Source organism: Micromys minutus (genome assembly GCF_963924665.1).
Source record: "Micromys minutus genome assembly, chromosome: 14".
NCBI classification, from domain to species: domain Eukaryota; kingdom Metazoa; phylum Chordata; class Mammalia; order Rodentia; family Muridae; genus Micromys; species Micromys minutus.
Genome location: NC_137983.1, coordinates 3,037,696 through 3,044,003, shown reverse-complemented (window position 1 = coordinate 3,044,003; position 6,308 = coordinate 3,037,696). Strand labels below are relative to the sequence as shown.

The following is a 6,308-nucleotide window of genomic DNA, read 5'->3' as shown; positions in this document are numbered from 1 at the left end:
TGCCACCATTGTCTCAGCTCCAGTCTCTCCTGCCCTGTCGTCTGACGCGTTGTTAAAGCTTTGTGAAATGTCTTTATTCTGTGGGGGGATACCAATTTTATTTCACAAACAACTAGGAAGATGAGCTGGATGGGGGCTGGGGGTCCACAGATGCACGACTGTACACAGTCACCATGGCACCCTCTCCCTACCCTGGGGTTCGGTCTGGACTGCAATGCCTCCAGAGTCAACAGGCAGCGAGAGGTGAGCGCGGGAGGGCCCTGAACACCAAGCCCCAGCAACGCTAAAGGACGCAAGCTGTCCCAGGAGAAACCAGCAATAAATAACAGTGGGGCACAGCCCCACCCACACAGGTCAACCAGTCACCCATCTTCACTCTGGAGGATTGCGACGGTGACCCCAAAGAGGCAAATGGCACTGCCAAAGATCTCCACGATGAGAAGTTTTACAGATTTTTACCCACTGTCCACGATGCCCACGCAGACTCCACAAAACAGGTTGGACAGACCGACCATGAGGCCAAGCCCCAAACATGGAGTAGCCTGCGTGGTAGTTTCAATGGCCAAAGGCCTTGGAGTCAGTAGCACTGAAAGGCTCGGCCATGTTGCTGATGACAATTGCCATGATGATGCCATAGATGGCCACCGCTTCACGGAAGATAATGCTAACCAAGTTCTCGGTCTTGATGCTGGGGGCTTTCACCCCACCCCAAGGACAGTAGAGACAGTAATGGTAATCTAGATTCCCCAGGCTGCTCCAAACACAGAAAGAATTTGCTAGGCCAATGCCCAGATTCGACCACATAAAGAGGGAAGTTTCCTTCAGGAACCATGCCCATCAAAGCGAAAGCCCAGGTCCAGGTGGTGTAGCAGACTCCCACGACGATCGTGCAGGTCCAGAAGGCCACAGAGATCCTGAGGTAGAGCAACTCCAGCTCGGTCACGGCAGCAGCAATGACAAGGGTCGGGTCAGTGGGACCTTAGCTTAACCTTGTCCTCCGTCCATCTGCCCTGCAGTCTGTCGACCCCGTGACATCTCTTTCCAAGGACCAAAATTTCCCTCAGGCTGGCACCAGGGTTTAATTCTTTACCTTCTCTCGGCATGTGATTCCTGGGCAAACCTCAGTTTCTTAGGTTCTATTATCTCAAAACTCTGATACTCAAGGAAAAGGCACAAACATCTCCCTAGAAAACCTTCATTCCTGCCAGAATAGTTATATGGCCCACCCAGTCCTGTGCTGTACTTTTCCCTCTGCTTACCCCTCTCCTGTAGTAGGTCAGCTGACCTGTCTCCCTGACTGTCTCTGTTTTACTCAGTGACACTTGTTATAACACATGCTATTTAGAGCCTCCCACCTTCTCACCTCCCTAGTCGTACATCCGATTTTATTAACCTTAATTTATTTACAGTAATGTTTACATCCATCCTCTACCAATGGTTGGGATATATGGATTTGTTTTATTCTAATATGAGAAGAATGGCCAGGAAGTGGGTAGGTACTTGGAAAAAGTCAGAAGCTTGTAAGGGAAGAGCTGAGAAGACAAAAATTCACCTCCCTTTGCAATTCAGCTGAAATGGCCCCACCCAGCAAAATATCTGGTCAGCACTTTGCAATTGACCCACTTGACTTTTGCTCTGTTTCCTTTGGAGACCTCAGGGTATTTTATTAACATCTTGGTATGTGTCCGTTGGCTGCTGCCCAGAAAGGGGCATCAGGAGAAGCAAGGCCAGACATTTGTGTTTCTGACCTACCGGCGAAGGGAAGCATGGCCCAGAAGAGTGGGGTGATTTAGGCTCTGGTTGTACAGGGGAGATAATGCAGAAGCGGGGTTCCCTCCCCATGGGTAGAGCATCTTGCTAATTAAAAGGCGGTAACAAAGGCCACTCATCTCTCTTAGGCTTCTTCTTCCTGTTGCTTATAGAATACATTGCTTGAATTTGGTTGCTTAGAGAAATACGACTGTCACACAGCCGTGGAGGAGACTTAGGGGTTTGCCATCAAGAGCGCCACTTCTGGTGGCGGGGTCAGGTGTGACAGGAGACAAGGATGAAATGCAGAGGGTCAGGAATTTGAACAGAGCTGTGTAGCAATGAGGGATGGGGAACTGGGGTAGCCACCGGCAAGTCCTACAGGCCAGGAAAGCAAGAGATTCTCAGGATACAACGAGGATGAGATTAACTGAAATGCTCAACAAAGGGGAAGGAGAACCTGTAGAGAGCATATCAAGAGGTTAGGCAAGGCCCCCAGTTGGGGAGTGGGGCCACCCACCCTTCTTAAAATTTTAACCCAGAATTGTTCTTGTCTAAAAGAAATATAGGAGCAAAGAGTGGGGCAGAGACAGAAGGAAAGGCCATCCAGAGACTGCCTCACCTGGGGATCCATCCCATATGCAGCCACCAAATCCAGACACAATTGGTATTGCCAAGAAGTGCTTGCTGACAGGAGCCTGATATGGATGTCTCCTGAGATGTTCAGCCAGAGCCTTACTGATACAGATGAGGATGCTTGCAGCTAACCATCAGACTGAGCACAGGGACCCCAATGGAGAAGTTAGAGAAAGGACTGAAGGAGCTGGAGGGGTTTGCAACCTCACAGGAAGAACAACATCAACCAACCAGGAACCCCCCACCAGAGTTCCCAGGGACTAAACCACCAACCAAAGAGCATACATGGAGGGACCCATGGCCCCAGCCCCATATGTAGCAGAGGATGGCCTTGTCTGGCATCAATAGAAGGAAAAACCCTTTGTCCTCCAAAAGCTCATTTCCCCAGTGTAGGGGAATGCCGGGGTGGTAGGGTGGGAGTGGGTGGGTGGGAGTGGGAGCATCTTCATAGAAACAGGGGAATGGGGAATGGAGAAGGGGAAAGCCAGAAAGGGGATAACATTTGAAGTATAAATACATAAAATATCCAATAAAAAACCCATTTCCCACTGGGAGTCGTGTTCTTTTTTTGAGTTTTATTAACAGTTCTGAATTACTCTCATATGGCTTGCTTCTGGGTCAGTGTCTATGTAAGGACCCAGTTACACCACTGACATTCGTCAAAGCCAGGCTCTGGCCATTGCGAATGGGAGAAGTTAGGCTCCTTTTTCTACCTGATGATGAGGACCTTATTCTTCTAACTCGGTGGATACCATTTGGTTAGGGTTTAAGTGCTCCCACCACATGAAATGATCTATCAGAGGATACTCAGAGAAGCAATCAGCCAGGCTTTAGAGCAACAGCCCTGACCCCAGAGCTCATCCCAGCTTACATGAACCGAGCTCTCCAATAGAAACAATGTAACCCAAATCAGGACATTGTATGATGCTCACATGGGATGACTGACACATGCGAATGCTGCTTGTTAGTGAGCAGTAGTCTTTCATGAACCCTTCAGGAGGATGCTTTCCCCTTCAATGACAGCAGGGAATACCGAAGGCAGAAGAGGACAACCGCTGGTGCAATTCTGGCTAAGGTGCAGCATCAAAGCTGTTGTTCCGAAGGTGAGTAGGAGCCCCTGGGAAGCTAAACCACACCCTGAGAATAAGACTCAGGGTGTAAAGTGGCCCTTCTCCATCCCCTCCTCCCTCCCTTCCTCCTTCCTTCCTGGTGTACCTTCGTCATCCTCTGTGTGCAAGGCCTAGGGCAGGCTCACAAGGATGTTCTCTGTATCTTGATGCAGTAAACCCAGGCTCCAAACACAGAACCAGTCTGAGCAGCTTCTAATAGTCTGCTCTGCCCTATATAAGCTGTGTGACCTTAGAGAGGTTGCTTAGACTCACTGTGCCCCACTTTATCCGTTTGTAAGGAGGAACTTTAGAGTTGGCATCTACGTTGTAAGTTCAATATGAAGCTTGAATAAATTCTTAATGACAAAATGACCTGAAACCATTCAGTTTTTATCCCAACAAGCAGCTGAAAGAGTCAGATGCAGATATTGGCACCCGACCAATCCACAGAAGCTGCTGACCCTGTGGTTGAATTAGGGGAATGTGGGAGGAAGCAGAGGAGGAGGGGGACCCTGTAGGAGAACCAGCAGCCTAATTAACCTGGACCCCTGAGATCTCTCAGACACTGGACCACCAACCAGGCAGCACACACCAACTGATACGAGTCCCCCAACACATATACAGCAGAGGACTCTCGAGTCTGGGTTCAGTCTGAGAAGATGCACCTAACTAACCCTCAAGAGACTTGGAGGCCCCAGGGAGTTTACAGGTCTGGCAGGATGGGTGGGGTGGGGACATCCTCATGGAGACAGGGGGCGGGGAGAAGGTATGAGATGTGGAACAGTAGGAGGGTAGACCAGGAGGGGAATAAAATATTGAGTGTAAAAATAAATAAATAAATAAATAAGACCTAAAACAGTGCCTAGCACACAGGCCTTTGGAGAACCCTATTATTATCCATGACATAAAGTGACTGTAGCATCTCCAAGGTCCTATGACAGTCATTAAGGATTTTCCCTACAGTCAATGGACTTCACCAGCCCTGTGCTCTATCCAGTCTCATCCATCAGTCAAATTTCAGAACTTTCCTGACTGGCAGAAATTTTGCAGCTCTCCAAAGTGTGGCGTGGTTGGCTCAGTTTATTGTCACAGGTACTCGTTCCGGAAGCTTTGAATGGGAAAATCTAGGCTTTATCTTAGCACAGTCCTGTTGTGTTCAGGAAGATAACTCTGTGTTCCTGCACAGGAAGGAGACACCAGGAGCCTTCGTTCTGAGCAGGCTTGGCACAGCCTTCTGCGTTATCAGCACGGAGAATCAGGATGGGCTGTGCTCGCCACAAGACTATGGGAACTGTAGCTGCTCTTGTCATCGGTGGAGGCCGAGTGCTGGGAGACAGAAGTTGGGAGCCAGGACACTACAGCTGTGTGTTCAATGTAGGGGTCCTGGGGATTGCTGATCCCCTAAAGGGCCCGTTTCTCAACTATTGAATGAGAATTATAAAGCCTGCTGCATGGGTCAGCTGTTTTGTTTCTTTGTTTTGTTGTCTTGAGAAATAGTCTTGCTGTATAGTCTTGGATAGCTTGGAACTTACAGGGTAACACAAGCTACCCCGGAAGTCATGGCAACCTGCAGAGTGCTGGGGTGAGAGACAGGTGCCACCATGACTGGCAGGACCTGGGGTGGGTGTGAATGTGATTAAAGTACATGACACTCCTTTCTAAAAATAGGATGGACCCCATTATCCTGTATAACTAATTCAAGCTTTAAAAATTAAGACTGTTAAAAACAAACAAAATACTCATGGTCCCTGGAGAAGGTGTACCTGGGAAAACCGCAAACCGTACTGAGGCTGAATACCATTATTCCCTAAGAGCCTCAGCACACGCAAAGCCTCCAGCGTCTCCTTTAAGGGGCAGGACCTTCCTGGTGTGTTTGTTCGCTCACTGTAGTTGTTCTGCTGTCTGTTGGGTTTTAGCTAAGCGGTGTCAAGGCTGTTTAGAAAGCAGAGCCCATATGCGGCATGGCAACAAGCGACACACATTGTCCTCACTCCAGAGCCTCACACCGTCTCCACACCCGTGACTGGGTTCGTTGTGACCTGCCAGAGCCTTGGAGAGCACAGCAGAGGACATCTGCACATTACAAAATATAGTCTCTCCTATTTGCCCCCCTTAACCTCAAATGGCTGCCTATTGTTCTTTCATTTGCTTTGTCCCCTGACTGCTAGGATCACTTCCAGATAGGTACATAGAGAACTTCTAATGTCTTTCCCTTATCATCTAACCACTGAATGGTCCTCTTTTGTGACCATATTCTCACCTGATAGTCCCCCACCGAAGGAGGTTTAAGCAATGGTGACCACATAGCATCCTACCTGTTTGAACACCAGCTAGATTCTGAGACTCTCGAGACTTGCAGACATTTTTCCAGCTCACACAGACACACTAGTTCTTCACTAAATGCTGACGGATGGAAAGAGATTCATACTTTCTGAATCATTCATACTTAATCCCCTTTGAGAGCAGCATCCTTGGACATCTTGGCTTTAAAATGGCTGATGGCAGCACATTGATTAACAGGCAGATTTAACCCTTTAAAGCAGCAACTAGAAGAAGGCTGCCTCGGAGTTGAGAAGTTCTAGTCAGTAATCTAAACGAACGGAAACTTGTGCGTAGGGTTATTAGTAAGCCATTTTACCTTTCCCAAAACTCAGTGGACTATAATCAATTACTCAATTACCAAATAAGAAAAACAGCAGAAGGTGAAAACAGAGTCTCCCGAAGTTAATAGGTCTTGTTCTTGGAGTACAGCCGCCTTACTCTGGGCTTATATTGAAACACAGGTAATAATTAAGGGCTGGGCAGAGTGCAGCT

The 6,308-nt window shown here is 48.3% G+C and overlaps 1 pseudogene across 1 annotated transcript; it reads right to left on the bottom strand.

Moving 5' to 3' along the window:
* Window positions 1-362: 362 nt before the first annotated feature.
* Window positions 363-3,609, bottom strand: LOC308429674 (V-type proton ATPase 21 kDa proteolipid subunit c''-like; annotated as a pseudogene). The gene is made up of 2 exons: window positions 3,601-3,609; window positions 363-934 (listed from the first exon to the last, which is right to left on the bottom strand). The product of its transcript is annotated as a V-type proton ATPase 21 kDa proteolipid subunit c''-like (transcript).
* Between the last annotated feature and the right edge of the window lie 2,699 nt (window positions 3,610-6,308).